This window comes from Aquarana catesbeiana, linkage group LG07, assembly GCF_042186555.1.
Source record: "Aquarana catesbeiana isolate 2022-GZ linkage group LG07, ASM4218655v1, whole genome shotgun sequence".
Taxonomy (NCBI): Eukaryota; Metazoa; Chordata; class Amphibia; order Anura; family Ranidae; genus Aquarana; species Aquarana catesbeiana.
The window spans coordinates 285,500,719-285,517,171 of record NC_133330.1 but is presented as its reverse complement, the minus strand read 5'-3'; the positions used below and the strand labels follow the sequence as shown (position 1 = coordinate 285,517,171).

General features: G+C 42.2%; 1 protein-coding gene across 3 annotated transcripts in view; it reads right to left on the bottom strand.

The window, feature by feature from the left end:
* KIAA0040 (KIAA0040 ortholog) overlaps positions 1–16,453 on the bottom strand; it is an 82,938-nt gene that overhangs the window by 18,998 nt on the left and 47,487 nt on the right. For 2 of the 3 annotated variants that reach the window (XM_073593416.1, XM_073593417.1), the window contains exon 2: positions 7,313–7,447. The exons of the other annotated variant lie outside the window; for it this stretch is intronic. The gene's annotated coding sequence lies outside the window, so the exon portion shown is untranslated. The remainder of the gene's footprint in view (positions 1–7,312; positions 7,448–16,453) is intronic. 3 annotated transcript variants of the gene reach the window in all.

Below are 16,453 nucleotides of genomic sequence, written 5' to 3'. Positions count from 1 at the left end.
CTCTAGAAAAACTTGTTTATAATAAAAAATGAAAATAACATGGAGCAGTCCGTAGTGAGGCTCAATGGCCTAATACATACAAAAAACAATAATTAACCACTTCAGCCCCAGAAGGATTTACTCCCTTCCTGACCAGAGCACTTTTGGCGCTACGGCACTGCATCGCTTTAACTGAAAATTGCGCAGTCGTGCGACATTACACCCAAACAAAATTTATGTCCTTTTTTTTCCCCAAAATAGAGCAACAATTGGCTTCTATGCAGAAGTGAGCCTGATTTTGCACTTTCCAGCTTTAGTTAATAAACCCCATTGTGTACTTAAAAGTGGGGTATGCCTGTACCGAGCTCTCTATTAAACCATTAAATACATGTGAACATAAACAAACCAATATATAACATAATACAGTGAAAAAGTATGAATGTCTATGTGTAATGTTCATACACCGCCATCAGATATCTCCAATGCAGTGAATAAGTGGTGTCTTCATAAATCATCTGCACTATAAGATGTGAAAAACAAAATGTGTCTTCTTCCACCAGTCCCTAGGCAAACATCCTACTCACCAAACATACATGACACCCCCATCACAGGTAGTCATAATGAGCATATGGAGCAGAAATATATCTTCCGCGGAAAGGGAAGCGGACCACCGGAATGCACACCCACCGGGTAAGGATAATATGCCACATATATCAAGAAGAAGAAAATAGGCTTCGCATAGTGCAGTTTGATCATTTATTTATTCGCACACTACCTCTTAGTGTAGTGGTTCCTACACTCTCCATTTCTTAGAACCACCAGAGATCCACTAGATCAGGGTTTCTCAACCAGGGTTCCATGGAGATCTAGGGTTCCTCCAGAGGTTTCTAATGGTTCCTTGAGCAATGAGCAATTTCTGCCTTTCAGATAAGTTCCCAATAACACCATTGATCTTTTTAGCTATATGTAAGGAGCTCATTCTTCCCAATGTCCACAAGTGTAAGGAGCATTCTTCCTACTGACCATCACACTATTGTACCATGAATTGTAGATATAGTCACCAGAAAGGGTTCCTCTGTGCTGAAAAGGTTAAGAAAGGCTGCACTAGATGGTGCAGCAATACTGATTTACATATGGTACCTATGTTCTACCTCTAGAAGGGGCAAGGGTATTAATACAGAACTTTTAATATGTAATGATAATATTAATATAGAACTGACAGTCACCAGCTCTCTGCTCAGGGATCTCTAAGAACCGAGCGATCGGTTCTTTTAAATATAAGAGGTTATACAGCCTTAGTAGAGCAGCAGCCGCTCATACAGCATGTTATCTACACTAATTAATTGAGGTTTATCATAAATAAATCCAATTCACATTCAAATTTGATTTAGATCCTAGCGTGGACACATACAACAGGAAAGACATCTCTAGAAAATGAGGGGAAATCCCTTCAAAGACAGTTGTCACCTGACCAAAACAGGTTTCCCGTCATTTGTTCCTGTGCCAACCAATAAAATTTAGGATTTCCGATGAGTTTAGATCGTAAAAATACAGTATCCACTGGTATGGAGTCCAAACAGTTATTTAAACGCTGTATTGCAAGCACTTGACACAGCAGCTGGTGGAAACAAGCAAGCAAGCAATTACATTTAACAGAGGTCACAACTATTTTTCACTATTTAAAAAAATGGCTGGCCTACTTTGAAATGTTTGCAGTATAAACAAAACATAATAGAGTCATGAGATCCTTTATCGGGTCAGAATCATACAAAATGAAGAATAGCCTGACTGTCATTTTCCTTTTCTGGGAAACGCTCATTACGCTGGTTAAGCTTTATAAATCTAAACATTTAGACATTTCTGTTTCCCTTCATGGTGTTATTAAGGACATAGCTGAATGGGAAGCAATTGAAAGAGCTCCTCTAAAACTTGACAGCTGTGAAGGAGTTTAGAGAGTTTCCCAACTTGTGACGCTTGCTCTCAGCCAACACATGGGAGTGAAGGCCGAGGGAGAGGAAAGCAGATTTAAACAAGCTAGATTATGCAAAAAAAAAAAAAAGAGAAAAAGAAACTATGTCACAGTTACCAGTTCACAGAGAACATTGTGTAGCCAGCAGTGCAGTCAACTGGTAAATAGCAGGAGCCTGATTCACAGCCCCAGCCCTGCCCTGGAATGTGGTTTTTACATCTGCCTTCAGTACTGGAACCTCACCACATTGGTATTTACTATCACATGGGGGGGGGGGGGCAATAGTGTGGCTGTGTATACTTCACATCTCTACCGTGTCGTGTCTGAGTCAGCGGTGAGCAACCTGCTAAAGTTTAAAGTAGTACTAAAGTTTAGTATTCTTGAAGAGTATTTAATCTGTATGGAACACTACAACAGAAGGCGAGAAACATTTATTTAAAAAAAAAAAATGTTCTAATTATTATCTTCACCGCTGCAACCTTTGGGTTCCTGTACAAACTTGCAGTCGGGTGTGTGATGCACTGCATACTAGTCCACCTTGACTCCCCGCCTTGGGACTGCATGTCCCAAAATTGATAGGGTCATGTTACGTGCATGCATGCCCAGCAGCCTTCCTTTGCTGCCTGGTCATGTCAGCACAGGCAGTGTCATAGGATTCTCTCTCTCCCAGCAAAACACATGTAAGGTTGAATCCAAAGGACCCTGCAATGCAACAGAGTCACCCAAAAACAAGGAACCTGGGTTAGCGTTCAATGAGCTGTAAGTGGTCCAGATATCCTATGTATGTGTCTTGACAACGTTGTCATATTTTAACTGATCGCCGACCGCCCTATAGCAGTTTTAGGGCTACAGGGCGGCAGCTGTGCGCCGAATCATGTATATATACATGATTTCGCACTTCCACTGTGAGCGCTGTGATTACACACAGTGGAAGCAGATGGGTGGGTGTCGGGTATTCGATATCTGCCGGCAACCTCTGATTGTCAGGTAGAGAGACAGAACTGTGATCTGCCTATGTAAATAAGGCAGATCACCGTTCTGACAGGTGGGAATGGACGGAGTTTGTGTTATTCCTGCTGAACTGGCCCGAGATTTGAACCGTGTATGGCCGGTCTTAGTTACAAAATATTCAATAAAAATTTTTACAAAATATGAACACATTCTAAGATATATGTTGTTATGCAAGTATATAAATATAAAAAAAATATTAAATATTATATGAGTTTGTTAATTTTTCCTATGTATGGAGACTTTTGGGAAGCCCTGAATATTGGCAAAAGTTTTTGAACAACTCAAAATCAAACCTACCCTATGTGAGTGACCAAAGGTTTGTGGACACCCCTCCAAATCATTGTGTTCAGTACTATTATTGCCACAATAAAGACATTTTAGACAATTGTGCTCTACCAACCTTGTGCCAACAGTTCAGGAAAGACCCTTTCCTGTTCCAGCATGACTGTGTCCCTGTATACAAATTCAAGTCCATAAAGACATGGTTTGAGGGGTTTGGTATGAACTCAAGTGACCTACACGGAGCCCTGTCCTAAACCCTGCTAAACTCTTAGGATGAATTGGCATGCCAATTGCAAGCCAGGTCTTCTCATCCAACATCGAAACCTGACCTTACAAATGCTATTTTCACTGAATGGGCACAAATTTTCACAGGCACACTCCACAATCCTGTGGAAAACCTTCCCAGAAGGGTGAAGGCTGTGAAAGTCCCAATGGGGAGGGGGGAAACTCCATAATAATGTCCGTTGTGTTAAAATGGGAAGTCTAATAAGCTCATCTAGATGTGATGTTCAGGTATGTCTCAATGAAAGAGATGTACGCTCATTTATTGTTCTGTCTGACATTTGCTCAGGAAGTGAGAGGAAATATCCCTTATGGGAACATAGCAAAATAATGGGCCCATGCACACTATGCAGTGACGGAGATTTACTAAAACCGGTGCACTCAAAACCTGGTGCAGCTGTGAATTGGTAGCCAATCAGCTTCTATCTTCAGTTACAGCGGAACTTCACCCAAAAGGGGAAATTCCTCTTATTTGTACCCCCCCCCCCCCTTTAACCACTTCCAGACCAGCCGCCGCAGTTTTACTGTGGCAGGTTGGCTCGGCTGGGCAAATCAACGTTACCTTACCGCGGCCGCGCCGATCGGTTTTGCTTCAGAACCGATCAGTCTCCAGGCCCAGGCCAATGATTTCTGGCCTGGACCTGCTGATCGGTCCTGGCGAATGAAATCCTCTCCTGCCTGTGTAAGTGTAAACACAGACAGGGGAAGTGATGTCATCTCCCCTCATGGAACTCTTTTCCGTTCCAGAGAGAGGAGAGAAGACATCCAAAAGTGAGTTGCACCAACACTACACTGACACAGTACACATAGGCACATATTTCACCCCCCGATCACCCCGAATCGCCTCTCCCCCCCCAGTTAACCCCTTCAAGTCACTGTGTCACCCAGTGCAGTGTTCATATTTTTTTTTTATTACTGTACTGGTGTCATTTGTGACACTAATCAGCATTAGGGTACTTAGTTGTAGCCCCAGATAGGTCTAGGGACCCCCCAACCCCCCTAATAAAGGTTTAACCCCTTGATCACCCCCTGTCACAAGTGATCACCATATTAAGTGTCACGGGTGACGCTGGTTAGCTAGTTATTTCTTTTTAGCGCCAGGGCACCCGCCGTATATAACCCCCTGATCACCCGGCGGGTGATATCAGTTAGGTTTCAGCGTCAATTAGGGTCTGCGTCGCCCCCAGGCAGCGCCAGATTGGTGCCAGTAGCGCTAACACCCACGCACGCACCATACACCTCCTTTAGTAGTATAATGTCTGAACAGATCAATATCTGATCTGATCAGATCTGTACTTCAGACCAGCAGTTTAGGGTTCCCAAATGCAGTGTTTGCGGGATCAGCCCAGATACCTGTTAGCACCTGTGTTTAGCCCCTCCGTCAAGCCCAGCCCAGCCCAGCCCACCCAAGTGCAGTATCAATCGATTACTGTCACTTACAAAACACATAACTGCAGCATTCGCAGAGTTAGGCCTGATCCCTGCGAACGCTAACAGTTTTTTTGGTGGGTGATATGTGGCACAAGCTTCTAATGTTGTGCATAAAATGCCAGAACAGTTCAAAAATGACCCCTTTTTGGAAAGTAGACACCCCAAGCTATTTGCTGATAGGCATGTTGAGTCCATGGAATATTTTATATTTTGCCACGAATTTCGGTAAAATTACATTTAATTTACAATTAAAATTTGTTTGCACAAAGCTGTCACTAAATGATATATTGCTCAAACATGCCATGGTTATATGTGGAATTTCACACCAAAATACATTTAGCTGCTTCTCCTGAGTACGGGGATACCACATATGTGAGACTTTTTGGGAGCCTAGCCGCGTACAGGACCCCGAAAACCAATCACCGCCTTCAGGGTTTCTAAGGCCATAAAATGGTGATTTCACTTTCTCACTACCTATCACAGTTTCGGAGGTCATGAAATGTCAAGATAGCACAAAACCCCCACAAATTACCCCATTTTGGAAAGTAGACACTTCAAGCTATTTGCTGAGAGGCATGTTGTGTCCATGGTATATTTGATATTTTTCCACAAGTTTCGGGAAAATTTAATTTTTTTAAATTTTTAAATTTTATTTTTTTTAGACAAAGTTGTCACTAAATGATATATTGCTCACACATGCCATGGGAATATGTGCAACAGAGCAATATAGCATTTAGTGGTAACTTTGTGCAAATAAAAATAAAGGTTTGTCATTTTCCCGCAACTTGTGGCAAAATATAAAATATTCAATGGACTCAACATGCATCTCAGCAAATAGCTTGGGGTGCTCACTTTCCAAAATGGGGTCATTTGGGGGGGTTGTGCTATCTTGGCATTTTATGGCCTTGATAACTGTGATAGGTAGTGAGGAGTGAAATAAAAAATGTACGCCCTTAGAAAACCTGAAGGCGGTGCTTGGTTTTCGGGGTCCTGTACGCGGCTAGGCTCCCAAAAAGTCTCACACATGTTTTATCCACGTACTCAGGAGAAGCAGCAGAATGTATTTTGGGGTGTAATTCCACATATAACCATGGCACGTGTGAGCAATATATAATTTAGTGACAACTTTGTGTAATTTCTTTTTATTTTTGTCATATTTCAATCACTTGTGACAAAAAAATAAAATATTCAATGGGCTCAGCATGCATCTCAGCAATTTCCTTAGGGTGCCTACTTTCCAAAATGGGGTCATTGGGGGGGGGGGGGTGTTGTACTGCCCTGCCATTTTAGCACCTGAAGAAATGAGATAGGCAGTCATAAACACTTATTGACATTTTTTTTTACCAACCAAAGACATGTGGCTGAATACATTTTGGCCTAAATGTATGACTAAAATTGAGTTTATTGGATTTTTTTTATAACAAAAAGTAGAAAATATCTTTTTTTTTTCTCTCGAAATTTTCAGTCTTTTCCCATTTATATCGCAAAAAATAAAAATCGCAGAGGCAATCAAATACCATCAAAAGAAAGCTCTATTTGTGGGAAAAAAAAGGACCCAAATTTGGTACAGCATTGTATGACCGCGCAATTACTGGTTAAAGCAGCGCAGTGCCAAATTGTAAAAAGTGCTCTGATCATTGAGCTGCCAAATCTTCCTGGGCTGAAGTGTTTAATTATTGGAAGTTTTTTGGGGAGTTGGGGGAGCAGGTACCTGGTTTTAACAGGTACCCGTTCCCACTTTCGCTCAGATAGCCGCTGCAATCTGAGCGAAAGTTCGTTCCCCCCTCCTTCTTTTGCAGCCTTCTGGGAGACATCACAGGTCCCAGAAGACTGAGGGACCATTTATAATGCATGGTTCACGTATGAGCAATGAGATCTGGCTGTGAAGCCACGGGGCTTCACTGGCGGTTTCTCTTGCTTAAGATGCCAGCGCCTGGACCCGAAGCAGATTGAAGAATTGGCTCGGGTAAGGACAATGCTGGATTGCTGGACAGGTAAGTGTCCTTATGTCAGCAGCTACAGTATTTGTAGCTGCTGACTTTTAATTTTTCTGGGGTAGACTGGAGATCCTCTTTAAGGCAGACCATTTATTTCAGCAACTCAGCACACCGAGGCAAACTATTTGTGTTGTTTTGCACCATTCTTCAAGTGAATTGGCTGCTACTTTACAAGTGCATTTACATTCTAAGCGAACAGCATTATAATGCAATGCAAATAGGACCTTGAGTTAATGTGTGTTGTGGTAACACGGGACCGATCTGTATTTTACTGCCACTTACTGCAACACACTACAGAACAAATAGAAAATGCACTGCGATATCTTCAAAACGTTACTACATAGTAATATCATATACTCACAGACAGTGGTACTTGACAAGTCAGCATATCACATAGAATTCATGCAAGATGAGTCCTGCTCTGCCAACTGGATGGAGAGATTGTCAACCATTTATTCCATTAGGCAGCATATAGTCACTTCTGGATGTGTGCGTCCTAGCCCAAGATTGCAAAAAACATAAAAGGTTATTTTTTACTCAATTTTATGCTTTCTTGAGCATAAAGCACAAATACTAACTGAGCATATTATACCCCTCACCCCACGCACACACACCTTTCAAGCATGTAATGGCATTCAGAATTATAGGAATTGCAACAGCAGAAAAAAGCATTAAAACCATATTATGAGGGAGAACAGTAATCTTTTTTTCCTATATACTTAGGAAACTACTAGCAAGGTTTATTATAATACCTACATAGTAACCAGTAATAAGCTGTAGATACCAATTTAACTGAAAAATGGAATATGCATGCACATTCGTCCTATTGTCGAGGAACAGTTATTTTAAAGTTGTAATTATCGCTGACTATTGAGCAGCTGTCATCTTTGTCTTAAAAATATTTCACATACTGCCTTGAGCATTCACTATTAAAAAAAAAAAAAAAAAAAAAAAAAAGAAGCCATGGAATATATTTGTTTGTAGAATGTAGAAGAAAGACATGAACTCACATATAGGGTTTTGCTTAAACGTCAAGCTGACCCAGACACCCCTAAATAATGGCATTATCTTTGTATAAGCTCTGCTTCTTGTGTTTAGAATTCACTTTTGGAGGCAGCAGAGGGCCTGCCATAGGCGTGTGCACAGTGTGTGCCGGGTGTGCCTAATCACCCCATGCAGTGCCAATTCACCCTGCTGCCCTACTGACAAATTCCACTGCCCTACTGACTGACAGCATCTACTGACACACCAACATCTTCCCTACTGACACGTCTACTGCTCTACTCTCACCCATGGCTTCCAACTGTCCCTGATTTAGAACAAAGTCCCTCTTTCCTACCGCACGTTAGGTAAATTTAGTAACTTGTTCGTTAGGAAGGTTAAGTTTGCCTCTGTTCCAGCTTGGCTGACGTTGTGTGTGTTTCCATGCTGACCGGTGGGTGTCGCTGTTATCACTGGTTAGTATTGGAAAGGCAACGTGTTGAAGCATATGGATGCTCTTCTGTCCCGGAGACAACTCGGTGGAGGTGGTCCTCCGAGTTGCATTCTGGGTGAGGGTATTTATGGGACAGACGCCATGTTTTAGGGTTCGTTTTTCAGCCACCTGCTGGTCCTCCTGGCCGACAAGTATGCTTTAAGGAGCTACCTCGTGGTCCTCCGTTCCGGAGGCCCATGATACTACGGCGCAGGGGTGGGTCCAGAGGCTTGTCTGGGGCCTACCACCGCGACCGAGGAATGGTCCTAAGTTGTCAGTCCTGTGTGGCGAAGCTGGACAACCGAGGAGATCCCAGGGGAGGACCCGTCTTGGAGGGATCACGCAGCATGCTGGTCTATAGAGGGGCCTGGTGACTCGGTTGGAGGACGTATCCGAAAGTAACTATACAGCATAGTGTTGCCGGGTTGGTTTAAAGGTTCATGCACTGTGACTGACATTCATTACAGAAAATCTGATACATCCTGTGGAAGAGGATCGTACGGCTTTTGTTCGTAAGCAAGTCTGTGGCAGAGACTTTGATTCGTGCTGCGTGCTGGCTGCTAGGCTGGTGAGAGAGGCCTATCCAGATGAGCAAGGAGTGTGTCCCACGAGGGGAGCGCATTCCATACAATATCTGAATTCTACCTGAACATTTGTTAAAAGAACCCATAAGGAAGATGTTTGAATTTCTTCTGCAGTTTCGCTTTCATCTCTTTCCTGCTATTTCCTAAGTCAAGTGTTTAATAAAGCATTGAAAACGTACTCCAGTGTTGGTGCTTGTATTGTCCAGAGGTAAACTCAACGGAACCCTAGACCCAGTGCCGGTGAAACAGAGGGAAGCAGAATGAAGGCAACAGACCCGCTTAAACCAGCAGCTCCACCGAGAGTTATTGCTATATATATATATATATATATATATATATATATATATATATACCTCCCATATTTTCTGAGATGGGAATAAGGGACACCTATTAGCAAAAGTACGTAGGCATAGGACAAACACACCCTGCCACGCCCCCCCTTAAAGTAGAATTGTACAAAAAAAAATAATGATTGGTTAAACACAGAAGTGCTTTTTTACCACTAGTATTCCTTTATATTGGCTTTTGGAATTTACAAATGCAGCTATTTAAAAATTGGATGAAAGGTTTAGCACTGGGAAACACATTTTGATAGACAAGTAATGCATTTTATATACAAATATATAGATCAGACCAAAATCAGGGACAAATGAGGAGGAAAGAGGGACAGAGGAACTTTGTTCCAAATGAGGGACAGTCCCTCGAAATCAGGGACAGTTGAGAGGTATGTATATATACACATGCACACACACACGTATGTTCGAGCTTTGGGGTACACACCCAAATGCAATAGGCCTGCGCACACCTATGGGGGCCTGCGTTATATGCCGAACTACTGTTCAATCGTACAGATCACCCATAGAGAAAGGAGAGATTATTTCATGTTTTGTGAACTCTAAAGAGCCTTCTGACTCCTCTTACCATCCCTGCACCTCATCCTTCTATAGTTCTCTGGCAGAATTTAGTAAAAAGTGTCCAGAAATGGCACAGATCTGAGATAATTAGTTTGTGAAAACATGGTACAATTGATTTGAATATACTAGTTCTGTAGAATATAAAGCCCTGCTGGCTAATTAGTAAATCTGGCCGCTCCAGAAGGCCCCCCCCCCCCCCTTACATTCATATAGCAGTTTAGTAACGAATGGTTTGCTGCTTTCAGAGGTGGCTGAATACCCCCTCTGGATGCAGCAACACTGTGTTTTACAATCGCATACAAACTGTCCGATTTGCTATGAAACATCGACATGCAGGTCACCTCCAGTGTCAATCGGTAGCTCTATTGGCATGGAACTGCTTAGATGAGCAGCAGAGGTGCTGGCCATTCATTTGTACAAAAGTACAAATCTAACAGCCGCCATTGACAGCTACAACTGTTTGCACCCAGTGTGTTCAAGCAGCTTTTACAACCGCCAGCTACAATCTGCTGATTTTTTGCCGGAAGCCACCCCTGACCACAGATAAGCTGCTGTGTGAATGTCTGCTAATATATCTGCTCTATATTTATTTCACTTCACTCTGGAGTAAATCAGGTCCGATGGCTCCACTGAGACCCCAGGGAGGTTTGTTGGCACACAGATTCCAATGCAGCGATACCATTTTTTATGTTGAAGCTGCAAAAGAAAGTACCAGGCTGAGAACTGCAAAAACACTCCATAAAAGGGAAATAAGTACATTTCAGGATTTGCACATGGCAGCTCGGGATTCACGTAACTCTTTATTCCCCAAAGATGAAGTTACACTCTAAAACTATTTCCAGGGATGTATTATGTATGTTCTCACTTCAATATCATTTCAACACCTATCTACACGAAGTCCAAACAGTTGTTGCTATGAAATATTGCATTTTTGCTAAATGAATAACAATACACAACACCAAATATATTTTGTTACCGTTAAGCTAGGTGCACACTAGTCCGTGCTCTGAAAATTGATCTGTGATAAATCGCTTTTCAGAGTGCGGCTGCTGTCAGGCATTCAAGCTGTGATTCCGCCACCTCCTGAATGTCTGTTCTAATGCCCAACTCCAGACAAAAAAAAAAAAAAAAAGTTTTCCCTTGCACTGGGACTGTGCCCTCCCCACACTGCAAAGTTTAGGTGATTGTTTTGTTCAGGGGGGGGGGACCTTATACTCACCCGATCCTCCGCTCCACAAGCAAAGGGTGCTCCCCTATGATCCAGCAGTAGACTGTTCCTGGCGACCTCACTTCCAGAACAGGTCTATAGAGCCTGCTCTGGGCATGATGATGTTGGGAACAGTCCACCGCTCAAAGCTGCTAGAGTACGGGGGTGCTGGACCTGCAGGGAGAGGATCGGAGCATTGGGTAAGTACAGTATATCTCCCTTCATCTCTTCCCTAGAGAAAAACAAGCAATCAAGGTTGCAGGAAAGAAATTTGCACGATTCCGCCATCAACACAGACCGTGTTGACAGGGGAATCAGTTACATAGTTATATAGTAGGTGAGGTTGGAAAAAGACACAAGTCCATCAAGTCCAACCTATGTGTGTGATCATATGTCAGTATTACATTATATATCCCTGTATGTTGCGGTCATTCAGGTGCTTATCTAATAGTTTCTTGAAGCTATCGATGCTCCCCGCTGAGACCACCGCCTGTGGAAGGGAATTCCACATCCTTGCCGCTCTTACAGTAAAGAACACTCTAAGTAGTTTAAGGTTAATGAGTGGCCGCGAGTCTTGTTAAACCCTCTGCTGCAAAAAAGTTTTATCCCTATTGTGGGGTCACCAGTACGGTATTTGTATATTGAAATCATATCCCCTCTCAAGCGTCTCTTCTCCAGAGAGAATAAGTTCAGTGCTTGCAACCTTTTCTCATAACTAAGATCCTCCAGACCCTTTATTAGCTTTGTTGCCCTTTTTGTACTCATTCCATTTCCAGTACATTCTTCCTGAGGACTGGTGCCCAGAACTGGACAGCATACTCCAGGTGCGGCCGGACCAGAGTCTTGTAGAGCGGGAGAATTATTGTTTTATCTCTGGAGTTGATCCCCTTTATAATGCATGCCAATATTCTGTTTGCTTTGTTAGCAGCAGCTTGGCATCGCTTGCCATTGCTGAGCCTATCTACTAGGACCCCCAGGTCCTTTTCCATCCTAGATTCTCCCAGAGGTTCTCCCCCCAGTGTATAGATTGCATTCATATTTTTGCCACCCAAATGCATTATTTTACATTTTCCTACATTGAACCTCATTTGCCATGTAGTCGCCCATCCCATTAATTTGTTCAGGTCTTTTTGCAAGGTTTCCACATCCTGCGGAGAAGTTATTGCCCTGCTTAGCTTAGTATCGTCCGCAAATACAGAGATTGAACTGTTTATCCCATCCTCCAGGTCGTTTATGAACAAATTAAATAGGATTGGTCCCAGCACAGAACCCTGGGGGACCCCACTACCCACCCCTGACCATCCTGAGTACTCCCCATTTATCACTACCCTCTGAACTCGTCCTTGTAGCCAGTTTTCAATCCATGTACTCACCCTATGGTCCATGCCAACAGACCTTACTTTGTACATTAAACGTTTATGGGGAACTGTGTCAAATGCTTTTGCAAAATCCAGATACACCACGTCTACGGGCATTCCTTTATCTAGATGGCAACTCACCTCCTCATAGAAGGTTAGTAGATTGGTTTGGCAAGAACGATTCTTCATGAATCCATGCTGATTACTGCTAATGATACCGTTCTTATTACTAAAATCTTGTATAAAATCTGTATATAGTCCCTTATCATCCCCTCCAAGAGTTTACATACTATTGATGTTAGGCTAACTGGTCTGTAATTCCCAGGGATGTATTTTGGGCCCTTTTTAAATATTGGCGCTACATTGGCTTTTCTCCAATCAGCTGGTACTATTCCAGTCAGTAGACTGTAAAAATTAGGAACAACGGTCTGGCAATCACTTGACTTAAGTACCCTCGGATGCAAGCCATCTGGTCCCGGTGATTTATTAATGTTAAGTTTCTCAAGTCTAATTTTAATTATGTCCTCTGTTAACTATGGAGGTGCTTCCTGTGATGTGTCATGAGGATAAACACTGCAGTTTTGGTTACTGAAGCCCCCAAGATTCACTATGGGGCCAATATGGTCTGTCCTCCCTCAGCAATTGTCTTCTCCTGGCAGGGGCGGGTGGGCGAAGCCGTCCCCGCCAGGAGAGGACAGTGATTATCACTAGCGGCTATAGCAGCTGTTAGCGATAATCGTAAGAGAACCCAGCAGGCTGGTTGTACTCAAGTTAATCAATTGATCAACTTGGTACATTCAGCCTGCCCATTAACGGTCAAATCCCGGGCCCGTCCAGATTTGAATCGTGTATGGCCAGCCTGACACTTGTAGTGCAGGCACAGCCCCACTGCAAGGGGAAACTATCTTTTTGCCCAGAGTTCAGCTAAACTGTCATGAATTTATATAAAAAATAAATAAATATATATATCGATTCCCATATCAAACTCAAGAACATCCTACCATCTCTTCTCTTCCAGATTTTCTCAGTGCTAAATCTTTCATCCAATTTCTAAATTGCTGCATTTGTAAATTTCAAAAGCCAGTATAAAGAAATAGTAGTGATAAAAAATGCACTTGTGGATTTAACCAATCAATCTTTTTGTATAATTCCCCTGTAAGGGAGCGTGGAAGGGGGAGTGTCCTATGACTGCATACTTTTGCTAATAGGTATCCCTCATTCCCATTTTAAAAATTTGGAAGGTGTGCAATTGTTCTCTATGGGGTTGATTTATTAAAAGCAAATAGACTGTGCACTTTGCAATTGCTCCAGAGTTTTGTAAATGAGGCAAAGCTTTGCTCTGCAAAGAATACAGGCATACCCCACTTTTAAGTACACAATGGGGTTTATTTACTAAAGCTGGGAAGTGCAAAATCAGGCTCACTTCTGCATAGAAACCAATGAGCTTCCAGGTTTTATTACCAAAGCTTAATTAACCCCTTCCCGCCGACCGAACGCATATATGCGTCCTCGGCTTTCCGGGGTTATACCGGGATGATGCCCGCAGCTGCAGGCATCATCCCGGTACCGTTGTTTTCAGCGGGCGATCGGCTACCCGAATATAACAATCGATGCGGCTAAAAGCCGCTCGGTTGTTATACCGGAGGAGCGGGAGGGGACATCCCCCCCCTCCCGCCGCCTCCCGCCGCTGTTACCGGGCCTCCCGTGCGATCGGGAGGCCCGGTGTCCGGTCCGCTGCCTTCGGCGGCTGGGGGCGGACTGGAACGAAGCTGCGAGCGGCTTCGTTCCAGCCTTCTCCTTGTAAATGCGGAAGCGACGTCATGACGTCACTTCCCGTTTACTCGGCTGCCAATGGCGCCGAATTTAAAAAAGTACACAGTATTCAGAATCGCCGTTTTCGGCGATCTGAATACTTTGAAGTGTAAAGGAGGGATGGGGGGTCTTTTAGACCCCCGATCCCTCCATAAAGAGTACCTGTCACCACCTATTACTGTCACAAGGGATGTTTACATTGCTTGTGACAGCAATAAAAGTAAAAAAAAAAAAAAAAAAATTTAAACACAATTTATAAAGTACAAAAATAAATAAATTAAATAAAAAAAAAAAAAAAAAAATTTTTTAAAGTGCCCCTGTCCCCGCGAGCTCGCGCAGCGAAGAAAACGCATACGGAAGTCGCGCCCGCATATGTAAACGGTGTTCAAACCACACATGTGAGGTATCGCCGCGATCGTCAGAGCGAGAGCAATAATTCTAGCTCTAGACCTCCTCTGTAGCTCAAACCTGGTAACCGTAAAATTTTTTTAAAGCGTCGCCTATGGAAATTCAAAGGTACCGTAGTTCGTCGCCATTCCACGAGTGCGTGCAATTATAAAGGGTGACATGTTTGGTATCTATTTACTCGGCGTAACATCATCTTTCACATTATACAAAAAAATTGGGGTAACTTTACTGTTTGGATTTTTTAAAATTCATGAAAGTGTCACTTTTCCAAAAATTTGCGTTTAAAACACCGCTGCACAAATACCGTGTGATAAAAAATATTGCAACAATCGTCATTTTATTCTCTAGATTCTTTGCTAAAAAAATATATATAATGTTTGGGGGTTCTAAGTAATTTTCTAGCAAAAAATATGGATTTTAACTTGTAAACACCAAATTTCAAAAATAGGCTTAGTCATGAAAGGGTTAAACAAGCTGGGGTTAGAAGCTCATTGGTTTCTATGCAGCAGTGAGCCTGATTTTGCACTTTCCAGCTTTAGTAAATAAACCCCATTGTGTACTTAAAAGTGGGGTATGCCTGTACCCAATCATGTGCAAGGAAAATTTAAATAAATATAATAATTAGGGTTGCACCAATACTAATATCTGTATCGGTATCGGTACTTGTGCAAATGCAACGATACCTGAAACCGATACTTTCAGGCTCAGCTCTTTCAGCTGTCAGTGAGTCTGGTAATTAGAGCTGTCAAAAAAAAAAAAAAAGCAGCCGGCAATGTTTATTACCAACATTGCTCAGCCCTGAAACACTTAAATAAAAAGAAGCACTGTTTCTTTTTGTATATTTCTGTTTCTTTATCTGCAGATCAATGGATGAACAAATGTTCCTCTGTTTAACCTCTTAATAACCCTTAATTTACTCTAATCAGCCTTAATTGACTCCCTATTCTCCTCCATTTAATTATTATTTTCCTGCTTTTTTTCTTTTGTTCACGTCTATTTTATAAACGATAAACAATTAAACCTTTTTTTTGTTTGCTTTGTTAGTGAATATTTTTACACGTATATATTAACATATATTTACACATTTCACATTGAAAAAGCACTAAATTAAAAAAAAAAAATCTATTTATTTCATTTGTAAATAACTTTTCAATGCTTTGTACCATTGCTGACAGCTGAAGTTAAAACAAAACAGTTGCAGTAGGTATCAGTAATGGTATCGCCGAGTACTCATTGTAAAAAAAAAATGGTATTGGTGCATCCCTAATAATAATGCTTGCACATGATTGGATGATGGAAGTCAGCAGAGCTTCTGCTCTTTTACTAGGCTTTGAAGCAACTGCTCTTTGCAAAGTGCACACAGTCAATTTGCCTTTAGTAAATCAACACCTATGTGTCCTTGCGTTGAGCCTGCATTGATCTCTGCAGCTCTACATAGTTCAACAGACATAGGGGTTGATTTACTAAAGGCAAATAGACTCTGCACTTTGCAGTTGCTCCAAAGCTTAGTAAATGAGGTAAAGCTTGACCTTGCATAGAATACCCCATTACATGCAAGGGAAATTAAAAAAACAGCATTTCTGCTTGCTGATTACATCATTGATTACATGATTGGATGAAGGAAGTCAGCAGAGCTTCTGCAAATTTACTAAGCTCTGATGTAACTGCAAAGTGCACAGTCTATTTGCCTTTATTAAATCAACCCCGTGGCGTGAACGAGTCCTAAGGCAAAATACTGAGATTGC